The following is a 17,067-nucleotide window of genomic DNA, read 5'->3' on the forward strand; positions in this document are numbered from 1 at the left end:
AAGACATTTTACGTAAGGTCACCTCAATTTGAATTATTTATTCCATATTTAATACAAGAACATCTCATAATAGTGCAACTGAATTGAAGCATGACGTAGAATCAAGGCACTGTGTTTTAGCAGAAGAAAACCATCAAAACATTAGAATATTTTGCTAAAATGTTCAAGAAGAATTTCCTTAGATAACAACCTTGTGACACCGCAGTGCGAGGTCACAGATCTGGCCTGTGTCAAATTACCCACCCTCAATGGCTACAAGGATCTCAGTTCCTGCTGCAATGACAATACCCACCTGCATTTATATGGTGCCCTTAATGTAATGAAATATCTCAAAGGCATTTTACAGGAGTGTACTCAGACCAAATAAATTTACACTGAGTCAAGGAGGAGATAGTAAAATATGTAACCAAATGTTTGTTCAAAGAGTGGCAGAGTGGTCAGCACTGCTGCCTCACAGCGCCAGGGACCAGGGTTCGATTCCGGCTTTGCATGTTCTCCCCGTGTCTGCCTAGGTTTCCTCCCAGTCTAAAGATGTGTAGGTTAGGTGGGGTAATGGAGATAGAACAGGGGAGTGGGCCTACTTGGGGTGCTCTTTCCATACAGACTCGATAGACCAAATGGCCTCCTTCTGCACTGTAGAAATGTAATGTATTTTAAAGCAGCATCCTTAGAGATGCAGAGACGGAGTGGATAGGCAGACTATGGTTGGACTTCCAGAACCCAGGGCCTGGACAGCTGAAAGTATGCCTGCCAATGGAGAGGCGAGGGAAATTGGGATGTACATAAAGTTCCAGTTTGAGGAATACAGCCCGCTTAGAGATACAAAGGGGGTGAGAGGCCATGGAGGAATTTGTGGTAATAATTGTTGTTAATTGTTAATTTGTGGTGTTAAGTAAACCAGGGACTGATGTAGGTTGGTAAGCATTTGGGTGATGAATGAACAGGACTTTGAACAAGTGGAGTTCATCCAAAACTTGGAACACAACTTTGTAAGGGGTTGCGGTAGAGTAAGGTAAACTTGAGAGAAAAAACGGCCAGAGTTTGTGATTATTACGGAAAACGCACCCAAAGACAGCATTAAGTTGGGCTGCAAAGCCCCTTTCAGATGCTAAGGTTGCAAACATCAGGGCACGAGCATTCTCCCTGTTCTGGACTCAGCAATGTATAATGCTTCAGTACAACATTGCCTAACTGCATGGATTAAATTACATATTCCAGCCAGCTGCAAGGTGAATGTGGTTCAATTAAATTGCAACTTCCTGCCGTTGTCAGTACTTTTCTTCACCATAAGTGTCATAATGAGGCCTCAAAAACACAAAAGGTACAAACTATGAAACAAAATAGCTACCCTCAATGTTAAAAAGTGTATCACAAAGCAGAGGGCACTGCCTGAAAGAGCAGAGAATAACCAGACAAGTCTTACTCACATGCTTCAACAACTGACCGACTTAGAACATGCACATTATCCTGAATATATAACTGTGACAATGTTTTCATTTACCCGGTATTAAGATAATCAGACAAAACATGGAACACATTAGAGCTTTGCAATCCTCTTCCTCCACTATGTTGTGTACACATTTTGCATCACTTAAGAGCTACTCCCAGGAAAGTAAACAGTGCCCGGGGAATCTGTTCTGTACAACACTTCACACAATGGGACACTTCACACAATGGGAACACGAACTGTACTTGTCACACAGGAGCAGGAGGTTACCAACAGACTAAGCCAAACAGCTCATCTGCAATTTGCAACACCTTGGCTAGATGCATTCCTGGACGTTTCACAACATTATGTACACTGCCTTCCACTGCCCCTCTCCCATACCCCCAGCCACATGGCATGTGGTCTCTCCTTGCCAAAATGGAAAACAACAGCCCATTTCTAACTCAAATGAATGATTCTCTACTGTCAAACAGCCTTTGATTTATCAACTCTTTTATAACTAATAAAAAAAACTCCTATATGCCTTGGTTGTTCGCAGCAGTGTCATGGCGATTAATATTCAACTGCTGCAGAATAACAGTCCTGGAAGGTCAACAGCCCGAATAACCCTATTAGGATCCAAGAGCTTATAATCAGAAGTCACCTGCAAATTTACAAGCAAGATTTATAGATTTCATTTACACATATAAATTGTGGCACATAACACATTATATTGGAACATAGAAATTAGGAGTAGAAATAGGCAATTCAGCCCTTCGAGCCTGCTCCGTCATTCAATTAGATCATAGTGATCTCTTCCTGGTCTCAAATCCACCTCCCTACCTGTTCCCCATATCCCTTTAACCTTTTTTTTTTTATCAGAAATATATTTATCTCCTTCTTGAAACCATTTAATGACTTAGATTCCAGTGCACTATGGGGCAGCAAGTTCCATAAATTTGCCACCCTTTGCAAGAAGTTGTTCCTCCTCATCGCAGTTCTAAATCTACTGCCTCTCAACTATATCTGTGACCTCTCGTTCTAGATTGCCCTACAAGCGGGAACATTTGGTCGAGGTTTACATTATCTATTCGTTTTAGTACCTTATATACCTCGATCAGATACCCTCTCATCCTTCTAAACGCCAAACGGCATAGTCTCTCCTCATACGTCAACCCCATTAGCCCCGGAATCAATCTGGTGAACCTCCTCTGAACTGCTTCAATGCCACCACATCCTTCCTCAAATAAGGAGACCAAATCTGTACACAATACTCCAGATGTGGTCTCGCCAACATCCTATACAATGCAACAATGCTTCTCCATTTTTATACTCCAGTCCTTTTGCAATAAACGCTAACATTCCATTTGCCTTTTTAATTACACGTAGGAGGTAATTTACATGAAGTAAGCTTGATTTGAGCATATACAAGATGGATAACAGCAGAGCAGAAAAAGCCACTTTTATAATGAAGTGTTTTGTCTACAAGGCATTCAACTGCTCAGGGAATACCTTTGACACACTTTGTACTGTGCATATTCTGTTCAACCTATCTGTATTTGAACAAGACTACCCATTAACAGTATTCATAGTCACTTTGAGACCTCAGGACATATCAAAGTGCTTTTGTGAAGTGGAGTCATTATTGTAATGTAGAAAACATAGTGACACAAACAGCAATGTTCTCATTATCAAACAATCTGTTTTTAGATGTTAGTTGACCAGGACACTGGAGAGATTTCTTTTTTGAAATGCTATGGAGACTTTTTCGTCCACGTGAAGAGGCAGAGAGTCTCAGCTTAATATTACATCCAAAAGGCAAACATGCCAAGTCTGCTTTCAGAGCTTATGAAGCATGCAGGAGTGTCACACGTCGCAACAGTTTTGTGCAGTGTGGATATATATTTCATCTCCTTTCCTATCACCCATCCAAAACTCCTCCCACAGCTAAAACTACATAGCATGACTGTGACTCAAAAAAATACCACAATGCCTGGACAGTGTATCACTGCTTGCAGCTGCACAGTGCATTCAAAGCAAACCAAGATCTACAGGCTGCATCCAGAGTCCAAATGCCCTTCGCAAACTCCTGTGAGCTTGGGCATCTTTTAACCAGTGATATGGCTTCTGGCAAAAAGGCAAAATAAATCTTAGTCTTCTGAGGCAAGCAACTGAAGCTCAGCAGAAAAATATAGTGCCTTTATACGGTACCTTTCAAAACCTCAAGACCATCCAAAGCACTTCACAGAAGAAGAGATACTTTAGAGGTGCAGTCGCCATTGTAATGCAAATAATCCAACTTAATTTGTTTTGAAAATCCCACAACCAGTCATCAGAATTTCAGAACCTTGTACTGCAACAATCGATGTACAGAAAACATAGACTTCCAAACTGCCATGGTGTTGCTTACAGTTGCAGGATATGGTTTTAAATCACAGGTGTGCAATGTCCAGCAGCCTTTTACTTCTAGTTGCGCAACTCTGTGCCCATAACAGGATATCCAATCCTTTTGTGCCAGCCCATGGTTCCGTGGCTTGGAGTATGGAGGTTGTGCATTCATCAAGCCTCATTTACAGGCTTAAGCATGCAATCTCGGCTAACACACCAGTGCAATGCTGAGGGAGTGCTGTACTGTCAGAGGTGCCATCTTTTGGACCAGACATTAAAACTAGGCCCAGTTTACCCTCTCAGGTGGCTGTAAAAGATTCTCATAGCACCATTTTAAAGAGCAATAAACGGATAGCTCATGGGTCTCATCCAATGTTTATCCTCGATCAACATCAAAATAAAAAAATTGGGCACTGTGGACCTCCATGCCCAAATTACTGCAGCATTTTCTACATTACAACAGTGAGTACACTTCAAAAAAGCTGACTGGTGACAGCACGGTGCCGCAGTGGTTAGCACTGCTGCCTCACGGCGCCGAGGTTCCCCCCCCCCCCACCTACCCTCTCACGGTGAACTGGATTTTTCCCAGCTGAAGGAATTCGCTCCTACACACCCTCCACTTCGGCACCCCCGAGTCCTTCCACTCCAACAAAATCCGTCTCCGGGCTACCAGGGAGGCAAAGGTCAAAACACCACCTCTCTCGCTCCCTGGACTCCCGGGTGTTCTGATACTCCAAAAAATCAACACTTCTGAACTCGGGGCCACCTTCACCACCTCGGACATTACGTCTGCGAATCCCTGCCAGAACCCCTTCAGTTTCGGACATGCCCAAAACATGTGAACGTGGTTCGCGGGGCTCCCTGGCACCGCCCACACCTGTCCTCCACCCCCTCAAAGAAACTGCTCATTCTGGCCAAAGTCATATGCGCCCTATGAACTACTTTGAATTGAATAAGGCTAAGCCCAGCACATGAAGAGGATGCATTCACTCTCCTCAGAGCCTCCTCCCATAACCCAGCCTCCATTTCCCTCTCCAGCTCCTCCTCTCACTTCTGTCCATTTACCCTTTCTGATTGGGGCTCCCTCCCAATCCATTAACCCTTATAGATCTCGGACACCCTACCCTCGCCAATTTCTGTTTTCAACACCACCTTGTCCTGCAGGCCCGAGTCAGCAGGTTGGGAAAGGACGGCATCTGCTTCCTAACATAATCCCACACTTGTAAGTACCAGAACCCATTCCCATTGGGCAGCTCATACTCCTCTTCCAATTCCTCTAAACTCAAAAAATTGCCCCCACAAACCGTTTGAGGCCCGCTCGCCACCACCCCCGGAACCCCGCATCCAACCGCACCCCCTCCCCAGTGCAAATCTATGATTCCCACAAATCGGTGCCCAGACCGAAGCACTCTCCAACCTCAGATGCTGCTGCCACTGTCCCCACACCCTCAGGGCCGCCACCACCACCGGGCTTGTGGAGTACCTGGCCAGCGAGAACAGCAGAGGCACCGTCAACAGTGTCCCTAAGCTTGTGCCCTTACAAGAGGCTGCCTCCATCCGCTCCCACACCGACCCCTCCCCCACTACCCACTTCCTAACCATGGTTATATTCGCTGCCCAGTAATAGAACATTACAGCGCAGTACAGGCCCTTCGGCCCTCGATGTTGCGCCGACCTGTGAAACCACTCTAAAGCCCATCTACACTATTCCCTTATCGTCCATAATAGAACATAGTTCATGATATTTGGTAAAGCCAGTCCCTCCCCCACCATGGGGATATCCCCACCCACACAAATTCCGAGATCAATGCATTAATTTTCCTAAAAAAGGCATTTAGAATAAAGGTTGGAAGATTCTGGAAAACGAATAAGAACCATGGGAGCTCCGTCGTTTTCACGGTCTGCACCGGCCCTGCCAGTGACAACGGGAGCCATCCATCTCTTAAAAACCCCTTCATCTGCTCAACCAACCACGATAAATTTAATTTGTGTAGTTGTTCCCATCCCCGCACCACCTAGATGCCCAAGTACCTTACCACTTTAAACGGCAGCTCGCTCAACCCCTTCTCCTGCCCCCTTACCCGGATCGGAAAAACCTCACTCTTCCCCATGTTTAACTTATATCCAGAAAATTGGCCGGATTCCTCTAAAATGATCCTCCCCGATACCTTCCAGTGGGTCAGATATGTACAGCAGCAGATTGTCCACATATTATGAGGCTCTGTGCTCCACCCTATCCCCGCACTATCCCTTCCCAACTCCTTGCGCCAGAAGCACAATTGTCAGTGGCTCTAACACCAAGGCAAAAATAGCAACGGGGAGAGAGTGATCATCCCTGCCTTGTCTCACGGTGTAGCCCGAAATACCCTAAACTCGATCGATTCGTCCTTACACTCGTTACCGCCCCCTATACAACAACCGGACACAGTTCACAAACCTCTACTCAAACCCAAATTGTCCCAGTACTTCCCACAGGTACTCCTATTCTACCCGATCAAAGGCCTTCACCATGTCCATAGCGACCGCCACATTTTGGTCCCTCCGAAGGCATCATTATCACATTCGATAAGCGCCTAACGTTAGCCAACAGATGCCACCCCTTTACAAAACCGGTCTGATCCTCCCCCATCACTCCTGGTTCACAATCCTCAATCCGCAAGGCCAAGATCTTTGTCAGCGATTTGGCAGCAATATCAGGCGGTAGGACCCACACTGCTCCGGGTTCTCATCCTTCATCAAAATTAAGGATATTGAAGCCTGTGATAACATAAGGGGAAGCACCCCCTTTCTCCACAGATCCTCCGAAAACTTTTTATAAAATTCTACCGGGAACCCATCTGGGCCCAGGTCACCCCCATACCCTCTATCACATCCACCAGTCCAGTGGGTGCCCCCAGTACATCTACCAGATCGTCCACCACTTTGGGGAACTCCAACGCATCTAGAAATCACCGTATTCCCTCTCCCCTCACCGGGGGCTCCAATTCATATAACTTCCTTTAGAATTCTTCAAAATCCCCATTCACCCCCACCAGGTCCAAAACCACCCTTCCCCTCCCATCCTTCACTTTTCCGAACTCCCTCGACACCTCCTGCTTCCTGAGTTGGTGAGCCAGCATCCTCCTCACCTTTTCCCCATATCAATACACTGCCCCCCTGGCTCTCCGCAGCTGCCCCCTGCCCGTAGACACCAACCCGAACTCCATTTGGAACATCTGCCGCTCCTTCAACAACCCATCCTCCGGGGCTTCCTGGTACCTCCTATCCACCCGCAGTATCTCATCTACCAGCATTGCCACCTCTGCCCGCTCCGTCCTATCCCTATGGGTCTAGATCGATATAAACTCCCCCTGACCACTGCATTAAGCGCTTCCTATAAATTGGCAACCAAAACCTCACCTGTGTCATTCAGCTCCACAAACCCCCGGATAGCAGCATTCACCCGCTCACACACCTCATCTGCTAACAACCCAAATCTAATCTCAACTGCGGGTGCTGGGCACAACCCACCCACCCCTGATCCATTTGCAAGTCCACCCAATGTGGCACGTGGTCAGGGACTACAATCGACGAGTACCCCGTGCCGGCCACCCCCGCCAGCAGAGTCTTATCCACCACAAAGTAATCGATCCGCGAGTACGCCCTGTGAACATGGGGGAAGTATGAAAACTCCTTTGCCCTCAGCCTCCCAAACCCCCAGCCAGCCCCCCACCCCCCATGCGCTCCACGAGTTCAGCTCCTCCGCCACCGCCGCCACCCTCCCCAACCAGAAAGTCCACCAACTGCTCCGTCGATCATTGGGCTCACAGGGCCGACCCCTTGCCCTCCACCATCTTTCCCTGTTCGCACCAAGACTCTTTTGTTCCTGCAGTTCCTTTCTTCTAAACCCACTTCTGGTCCACAAATCCATCCACTGACCTCACCAGTGAGAATCCATCCACTGACCTCACCAGTGGAGTATAACTTTCCTCCACCACCTCTGCACCCTTTTCCTCCAAAACATCCGCCTGGCAACCGGGGAAATGGACCAAAACAACCGCCTCAAATGGGAGCTGCCAAATGTGTGACCACTCACTCTATGGCCGCCACCGGAAGTACATACATGCACTCTACTGTCCCTCCTCCATTTCCTGCTATCCTTCCTCAGTATCCAAACAAATTCGATTTAAGAATGTTCAAGTGGAACAGTCAGGATAATTGTGTCTGGCAACCCTTTTCTCTTGGAATTTGTCTGAGCAAGAAAGGTACTCCATAATCTGATTGTGATACAATAAATTCCATACCAACCAGTTAGAAAGATGAAAAACGCAGGCGTGTAACGCAAGAAATTGATCAACATAAAAATTTCTTGAGGAACTACAATGATTGGTGGCTTATATCGAAGCTTTGAGAGATTTAGATCTATTGAACGGTTGAAGTAATTTGAAGCCCAGTGCATATTGCAAATGCACTCCTAAGCCTCCCTTTACTTCAACACAACTGTAATGAGCTGAGGAGATGTCAATACAGCACTGACACTTGGCACCTTCGCTCAGGAAAGAAATAAAAAAAATATTTTTCAACATTCTGAACAGTCACAAGTATCGCAGCAACATCGGTTTGGAGGAGCACAAAATTCCTACCCTTTCTCTTTTAACAGTAGATTTTAAAATCCTCTTAAACATCAAGAAGAATCCTTGATCAGTTTACTCAGGAAACGCAGGATAGCATTGGAATGGACATTAAAGTCCAGATGAACAGTCACTAAGCATTTCCATCTCGTGCCACAAAAAAAGACTTAGAATTGGCAAAACTGTCTGTTAATTTTTCATTTCTTAAAATCCTTCCTCTTAAAATTGTAGCAACAACTAGCAGTTTTAAAACAAGTCAAATATTAATGATAAAGCATGAAGGATACAGAACAACTTATATCTACACTGCATCTTTCAACACTAATCTTTTAGCATAATAAAATATCCCAAGGCACTCCACCAGACTATTATAAAATGATGCATGACATAAAGCCATGGATGGAGATTAGGTTAGATGACCAAAGGCGTGGTCAAAGTGAGTCTAAAAGAATGCCCAAATGAAGAATACAAGCTAGGAAGGCTAAGAAACATCAGGAGGGAATACCAGAGGTTCGGGCCAGACAACCAAACGATATGACCAACGGTGGAGCAATTAAAATTGAGATGTCTGAGACAGAATTAGAGGAGTGCAAATATTGAATTGAATTGTACTTGATTTGTCACATGTGCCAGGAGATAGAGTAAAAAGTACTGTTCTGCATGCCTATAGTTCCACACATGAAAAAACACAGGACATGCATAAAAGGTTAGTATGGCTATAAGAGATGTAGGAAGAGGATCTGTGTGAGAGAGCAGTGAGGCTGGAGGAGATTAAAGATAGGGACGGGCGTGGCCAAAGAGGGATTTGCACAGTTGGGATGGCGAGCAAGGTTTTCTACACGTTATCATTGACATGTCCTGCCGTAATTATTAGACTGAGGCTGTAAACTAGACACATTCAAAAACTCTGGCGCCCGCGTCTTGGAGCCACACAGTATTCAAAAACAAGGGTGGTTTTCAAAAAATTGCTTGCACTGGAACAAATATGGGGAGGGGGGGGGGGGGGGGGGTGTTGGGGAACAGGACTTGGTGCGAGTTAAACCATGGGACATGGGCAACACAGTTTCGCATAAGACCATGTTTATAGAGGGCGGAATGTGGGCGAGCAGGCGGGGTCGGACAAGGACTATAGGACATAACAGCGAAAACATGCACGGTCTCGCTGTCTCCGGGAGCAATAGTGATCATAAATTGAAAGTTAAACAAAAGGGAGCAGGGGGCGATGAAAGGAAGGTTCATCACAAGGACTGTAGGTTAATGAGGGGGAAACAATAAGACATACGGGGGGGGGGGCACAGCGGTTAACCGAACCCCCCCATCCCATCCACCCTGGCGGCGCCACGTCCAGCGTTAAACCCTGAACTTACCGATCGGCAACTCCCGAGCTGGGCCGGTCCAAGCCCACAGGCGCTACTCCACCAACAACTCAGCTGGGCCCCAGACAGACCTTAGCAACCAGCCGCCCGCCCGCCCCCTTACATTGCGTTTTCAACTAAGGCCCATCCACTCCATCCGCTCTCACTCAATACCTTTAACGTCATCATCATGCGACCGGGCAGAACCTGTGGAGGACCGCGCGCCCCCTCCTGGTCCGCAGGCTGCAGTGAAGGAGGGACTGTGTCTTTTTACGTCAATTCATTTACAGGCGTTGCTGATCCTCTGTTGCCCTTCAGAAGGTGGATGATGAACCACCTTGTTAAACCATTGCAGCCTCTGTGGGTGTAGTTGTACCCAGAGTGCTGTTGGATAGGACGTTTCAGGATTTTGATTCAAGCAATTAAGAAACGATCAATTTATATGTTCAACTCAGGACGGTGTACAAGGAAAAACTTGCAGAACGCGGTATTCCCATGCCCTCTTTTCCCCAGGCAGGAGAGGCTGCAGGTTTGGAATTTGCTGCAGAAGAAGTCTTGGAGAATTGTCGCATGTCAAAGGGACATGGTTGGATTTCCTCTTGCTGGAGATGATCATTGCCCAGCACTTGTGAGGTGTGAAAGTCACTTTTTTTGTTAATCTTTATTGTCACAAGTAGGCTTACCAAGTAGGACCATAAGACATCGAAGCAGAATTAGGCCACTCGGCCCATTGCTTCTGCTCTACCATTCAATCATGGCGAATATTTTTCTCATCCCCATTCACTACCTTCTCCCCATAACCCCTGACCCACTTTTTAATCAAGAATCTATCTATCTCTTTCTTAAAGACACTCAGTGATATGGCCTCCACAGCCTTCTGCAGCAGAGTTCCACAGATTCACTACTTTCTGGCTGAAGAAATTCCTCCTCATCTCTGTTTTAAACGATCGTCCCTTTAGTCTGAGATTGTGTCCTCTGCTTCTAGTTTTTCCTATAAGTGTTAGGGGCTGTTTAGCACAGGACTAAATCGCTGGCTTTGAAAGCAGGCCAGCAGCACGGTTCATTTCCTGTAACAGCCTCCTCGAACAGGCGCCGGAATGTGGCGACTAGGGGCTTTTCACAGTAACTTCATTTGAAGCCTACTTGTGACAATAAGCGATTTTCATTTCATTTTTCAAGTGGAAGCATCCTCTCTACGTCCACTCTATCCAGGCCTCGCAGTATCCTGTAAGTTTCAATAAGAGTCCCCCCTCATCCTTCTAAACTTCAACGAGTACAGACCCCGAGTCCTCAACTGTTCCTCATACGACAAGGATCATTCTTGTGAACCTCCTCTGGACCCTTTCCAAGGCCAGCACATCCTTCCTTAGCTACGGGGCCCAAAACTGCTCACAGTACTCCAAATCGGCTCTGACCAGAGCCTTACACAGCCTCAGAAGTACATCCCTGGACTTGCATTCTAGCCCTCTCGACATGAATGCTAACATTGCATTTGCCTACTGAAGTGTTGGGTACTCTGATACACAGACAAACCAACACGGTTGCGAATGGTACAACGCAGTTTTATTTCAATGAATTATTACAATATAAACTCTGGTATTCAGCACATGGTGAACCTCTGAGACGCTGGCAATGAGCCCTCTCCTGCTCGAGTGCCCAGGAAGTGTCGTGTTCCCTGCTTTGTACTGTGTATGCTCTTGTCCGTGATTGGCTGTTGTGTTTTGTGTGTTGATTGGTCCGCTGATCTGTCCATCATTATGTGTGTATGTATGTGCTGTGATGTTCACCTGAATATCATGACATCCCCCCTTTTTTACAGGATTATGTGCCTACGTGTTTATAAATAGAGATGTGTACTGAGTGTAGCTAAATTGTGTGTGCAATATTTACAGCATGTACATGGGGCTTAACTATATACAAGGGGCGATGTCGGGTGTGACATAACAACGAGGTTGTACCATAAACAAAGAACGGGGAAATGTTGAACGATAAAACGAATTCCTGTAACGATAAGAACATAAACATATTAACAAAGTGGTTGCATGAGTTCAATGTATAAACAGTCTCATAAGTCCAGTCTAGTAGGTGGGCAACGAATTTGGGTTGACCGCCTCAAGGGTAGGTCTGGAACCACCGGCCGAGGAACGGGACTGGCCACGGGCGACGACGGAAGGGGCATGGTAGCAGGCAGCTCCACAAAGTCAAAATCAGGAACAACAGGAGGGCATGGTGTCGGTGTAAGGTCTCGTAGCGAGCGTGGAAGCAGGCGAAGAGCCCGGCGATTGCGCCTACGAACGGATCCATCAGGCATGCGAACCAGGAACGAGCGGTGAGCCACGCGTCGGAGAACTTCGGCACGTGCTGACCAGCCACCTTCTGGTAGGTGGATGCGGACTTCGTCTCCAGGGGCCAGGGCGGGAAGATCAGTTGCCCGTGTGTCATATGACCTCTTCTGGCGACCGCACTGCAGTTGCATCCTGTGCAGTACCGGAGCATGGTCGATTGTGGGCGCCAGAATGGACGGCACAGTAGTCCTGAGGGCGCGACCCATCAACAGCTGGGCTTGTGAGAGATCAGTGGCTAGTGGGGCTGAGCGATAGGCCAGCAGGGCGAGGCAGAAATCTGATCCGGCAGCAGCAGCCTTACAGAGGAGCCGCTTGACAATGTGAATGCCCTTCTCCGCCTTTCCGTTGGACCGGGGGTGCAGAGGGCTAGACGTCACGTGTGTGAAGCCATACGAGGCAGCAAATGATGACCATTCCTGGCTGTCGAAACAGGGCCCATTGTCCGACATGACCGTCATCGGAATGCAGTGGCGAGCGAAGGTGTCTTTGCAGGCCCTTATGAGAGCGGACGACGTCAAATCGTGCAGGCGTGTGACCTCTGGGTTGTTGGAGAAGTAGTCAATGACGATGACATAGTCCCTGCCGAGCGCGTGAAAGAGGTCCACACCCACCTTCGCCCAGGGGGACGTCACCAGCTCATGGGGCAGAAGCGTTTCAGGAGGTTGCGCCGGCTGAAACCTTTGGCAGGTTGGGTAGTTGAGCACCATATTGGCAATATCATCACTGATGCCCGGCCAGTATACCGCCTCTCGGGCCCTCCTTCTGCACTTCTCGATCCCCAAGTGGCCTTCGTGTAGTTGGTCGAGAACCAGCTTGTGCATGCTGTGCGGAATCACAATCCGGTCCAGCTTCAGAAGGACACCATCAATGACGGCCAAGTCGTCTTGGACACTGTAGAACTGCGGGCACTGCCCTTTGAGCCACCCTCCCGTCATGTGGCGCATCACATGTTGTAGAAGGGGGTCGGCCGCAGTCCCTCGGCGAATACGGGCCAGACTGGAGTCGTCAGCTGGCAGATTTGCCGATGTGAAGGCCACCTGCGCCTCGACCTGACATACGAACCCCTCCGAGTCGGGCGGCGTGCTCACTGCTCTCGATAGGGCATCGCAATGATAAGGTCCTTCCCTGGGGTGTAGACCAGTTGTAAGTCATACCTCCTGAGTTTTAAGTAGGATGCGCTCGAGGCGAGGGGTCATCTCGTTCAGGTCCTTGTTTATGATGCTGACCAGGGGGCGGTGGTCAGTTTCAACAGTGAACTGGGGAAGACCATACACATAATCATGGAACTTGTCTAAACCGGTTAGCAAGCCCAGGCACTCCTTTTCGATCTGCACATAGCGCTGCTCTGTGGGGGTCATGGCCCGCAAGGCATAGGCGACCGGGGCCCATGATGCAGTGTCATCCCGCTGCAGGAGCACTGCCCCAATGCCGGACTGGCTGGCATCAGTGGAGATTTTAGTGGCACGAGACGTGTCGAAAAACGCCAGGACCGGTGCAGTGGTGAGCTTGAGTTTGAGCTCCTCCCATTCCTGCTGGTGTGTGTGCTGCCACTGGAACTCCGTGGACTTTTTGACGAAGTGGCGCAGAGCTGTCGTGTGGGAGGCAAGGTTGGGAATGAACTTCCCCAGGAAGTTGACCATGCCTAGGAAGCGTAGTACTGCTTTCTTCTCTGCCGGCTGTGATGGCGCTCACCTTGTCTGCATCCGGACGGACCCCTGACCGGGAAATGTGGTCCCCCAGGAATTTCAGCTCGGTTTGGCTGAAAGAACACTTGGCTCGGTTGAGGCGCAGGCCGTTTTCGCGTATGTGCGCAAAGACGTGTTGGAGACAATAGATGTGCTCCTGTGGTGTGATGGACCAGATGATGACGTCGTCCACGTGGACGCGCACCCCTTCGATGCCTTCCATCATCTGCTCCATGATCCTATGAAAGACCTTGGATGCCGAGATGATGCCAAATGGCATTCGGTTGTAGCAGAACCTGCCGGAAGGGGTGTTGAAAGTGCTCAGCTTTCGGCTGGACGGATCCAGTTGGATCTGCCAAAAGCCTTTTGAGGCATCCAGTTTGGTAAATATTTTCGCCTGGGCCATTTCACTCGTGATCTCTTCCCGTTTGGGTATGGGGTAATGTTCCCTCATAATATTGTTATTGAGGTCTTTTGGATCAATACAGATCCGGAACTCGCCGGAGGGCTTCTTGACACACACCATCGAGCTGACCCACGGCGTGGGCTCCGTGACCCTGGATAGGACCCCTTGGTCCTGGGGATCCTGCAGCTGCTGCTTGAGGCGGTCTTTGAGTGGCGCAGGGACCCTGCGAGGTGCGTGAATGACCGGGGTGGTGTCTGGTTTGAGCCAAATTCTATTGGTGTATGGCAGTGTTCCCAGGCCCTCGAATGCCTCCTGGTTGTGGGCGAGGAGCGATTGGAGCTGTGCGTTAAACTCTGCATCCGGGAAGTCAGACGTTCCGTCTGGAGAGAGAGAGTGGACTCGTTGCACGAGGTGGAGAGCCTTGCATGCCTGTGCGCCTAGCAGGGAGTCCTTCGATGAGCCGACGATCTCGAATGAGAGTGTGGCCGTGTGTGTGTTGTGTGTCACCTGGAGCTGGCAGGATCCCATAGCCGGGATAACATTCCCGTTGTAGTCGACCATCCTGCACCGGGACGGCCGAATTGGTGGTCTGACCTTCATGGCGTAGAAGGCTGACCATGCTATGAGGTTGGCGGAGGCGCCAGTGTCCAGGCGGAAAGTTATCGGCGATCGGTTGACCGTCAGGGTGGCACACCATTCATCACCTGGATTGATCGTGTTAACTCGGTTCCCATCAATGACCGCAACACGAAAGGCGTCTCGGTCATCTGTGTCACCGGTCTGGATGTCGTTTGGGCAAGATTCGTAATGGGGAGGCTGAATGGTCCGCACGTCCCTGCGAGGTTGTCGGAGTTGTGGAAGATTGACAGGTTGAGCTGCTCGACAGTAAGCAGCGTAGTGGCCCACAGCGTAGGCATTGTCGGGTTCTTGCGGGACATTGCTGCTTTATATGTGCAGCTCCACAGTTCCCGCACGTCGTGACGTCATGACGTTCGTTGCGCCACTGCGCATGCGCAGTTCGGTCTTGCGTCGGGCGTGCCTGCGCATCACATCCCTCAGTGTTGCCGTAGATTTTGGAGCGCACAAGCACGGGAGTCCCGAAAAGCGCGCGAAATGGCCGACGTCGTTCGGGCCGTGGGCCGGGAGGAACTCGATCGCCTGGACCCGTTCGGCCTCGTGGGGCACCTGGCTCGCCGATCCGGCCGCGTAGGACCCCCGCCGCGCCGATTCGGTCGCCTGAAATTGTGCATAGCGGCTAATCGCGTTTTCGTGCAGGACACAGACTTCGATTGCGGAGGCTAAGGTGAGGCCTTTTATTGTTAAATGCTGCTGGTGTAGGGTGCCCGAGGCGACCCCAAAAACGATCTGGTCCCAAATCGTGGAGTCTGAGATGGTGTCGTAACCGCAGGACTGCGCGAGGATGCGGAGATGCGTAAGGAATGACTGAAAGGGCTCATCCTTACCTTGCAGGTGCTGCTGGAAGACATATCTCTCGAAGCTTTCGTTGACCTCGACGTTGAAGTGTTGGTCGAGCTTGAGAAGGACCGTCTTGTATTTGGATTTGTCCTCTCCTTCCGCGAACACCAGGGAGTTTTAGACATGGATGGCGTGCTGCCCTGCGGTGGTGAGGAGGATGGCGATCTTTCTGGTGTCCGAGGCGCTCTCTCTTTCGTTGGCTTCCAGAAAGAGCTGGAAGCGCTGCTTGAACAACTTCCAATTTACGCCGAGGTTCCCAGCGACTTGCAGCGGCTGCTGTGTGTTGACGATGTCCATGGAGCAGGATGGCAGATTTGTGGGTAGGGGCCAAATCACTCCTGGTATCATGAATTGTTGGGTACTCTGATACACAGACGAACCAACACGGTTGCGAATGGTACAACGCAGTTTTATTTCAATGAACTATTAACATATTAAACTCTGGTATTCAGCACATGGTGAACCTCTGGGTGGCTGGCAATGAGGTCTGTGCCCTGAGCCCTCTCCTACTCGAGTGCCCAGGAAGTGTTGTGTTCTCTGCTTTGTACTGTGTATGCTCTTGTCCGTGATTGGCCGTCGTGTTTTGTGTGTTGATTGGTCCGTTGATCTGTCCATCATTATGTGTGTATGTATGTGCTGTGATGTTCACCTGAATATCAGGACACCTACCTAACTGCAGACTGAACCTGTACGTTAACCTTAAAAGAATCATGAACAAGGACTCCCACGTCCCTTTGTGCTTCTGATTTCCTAAGCATTTCCCCATTTAGAAAATAGTCTGTGCCTCCATTTCTCCTTCCAAAGTGCACAACCTCACACTTTTCCACATTGTATTCCATCTGCCACGATATATTTTACCATAGAGATCCGTGTCTATTTTAATAAATAAGAGTGACATTTAACTAAGACCCATCATATTCTCACCCTTTGAGGCTACCTGAAGGGTTACTTGCCCATGCCTGGCTCTCAAGAATTAGAAATATTTAGTCGACGTTAAGGAAAAGTTAGCATCTAAGTCATAGTCTATCCTGTACACTGAAGGTAGTGAACACAAGGCACATTGTGTATACTATAATTAGAACTCCCATATAGCGAGCCTTACTTTAGATATTCACAAGACCTTGTCTGGTAGCTTACAACTTCCACTAATCAGGAAGATCTTAGATAGAATACTCCTCAACTGTTTCCTCTCCCACAGTTCAATGATATGCAGTTTAGGTAGACTGGCCACGCTAAAAAATTGGCACTTAGTGGCCAATGATGTGCAAGTTGGATGGGGTTATGGGGAAAGGGCAGGAGAGTGGGCATAGGTGGGGGTACTCTTTCAGAGGTCGATGCAGACTTGATGGGCTGAATAGCGTCCTTCAGCACAATAG

At 48.7% G+C, this 17,067-nt stretch overlaps 2 protein-coding genes across 6 annotated transcripts in view; one reads left to right on the plus strand and one right to left on the minus strand.

Annotated features, from left to right (window-relative positions):
• Positions 1-9,933, minus strand: part of trak2 (trafficking protein, kinesin binding 2) — a 135,241-nt gene extending 125,308 nt beyond the window's left edge. For 3 of the 4 annotated variants that reach the window (XM_072482340.1, XM_072482357.1, XM_072482331.1), the window contains exon 1: positions 9,792-9,926. The gene's annotated coding sequence lies outside the window, so the exon portion shown is untranslated. Of the gene's footprint in view, positions 1-9,791 lie in introns of all 4 variants that reach the window. The other variant, XM_072482348.1, reaches the window with a different exon arrangement.
• Positions 9,934-10,079: 146 nt separating this feature from the next.
• stradb (STE20 related adaptor beta) overlaps positions 10,080-17,067 on the plus strand; it is a 107,533-nt gene continuing 100,545 nt past the window's right edge. For both annotated transcript variants that reach the window (XM_072482425.1, XM_072482435.1), the window contains exon 1: positions 10,080-10,412. The gene's annotated coding sequence lies outside the window, so the exon portion shown is untranslated. The remainder of the gene's footprint in view (positions 10,413-17,067) is intronic.

Source organism: Scyliorhinus torazame, chromosome 2 (assembly GCF_047496885.1).
Source record: "Scyliorhinus torazame isolate Kashiwa2021f chromosome 2, sScyTor2.1, whole genome shotgun sequence".
NCBI classification, from domain to species: domain Eukaryota; kingdom Metazoa; phylum Chordata; class Chondrichthyes; order Carcharhiniformes; family Scyliorhinidae; genus Scyliorhinus; species Scyliorhinus torazame.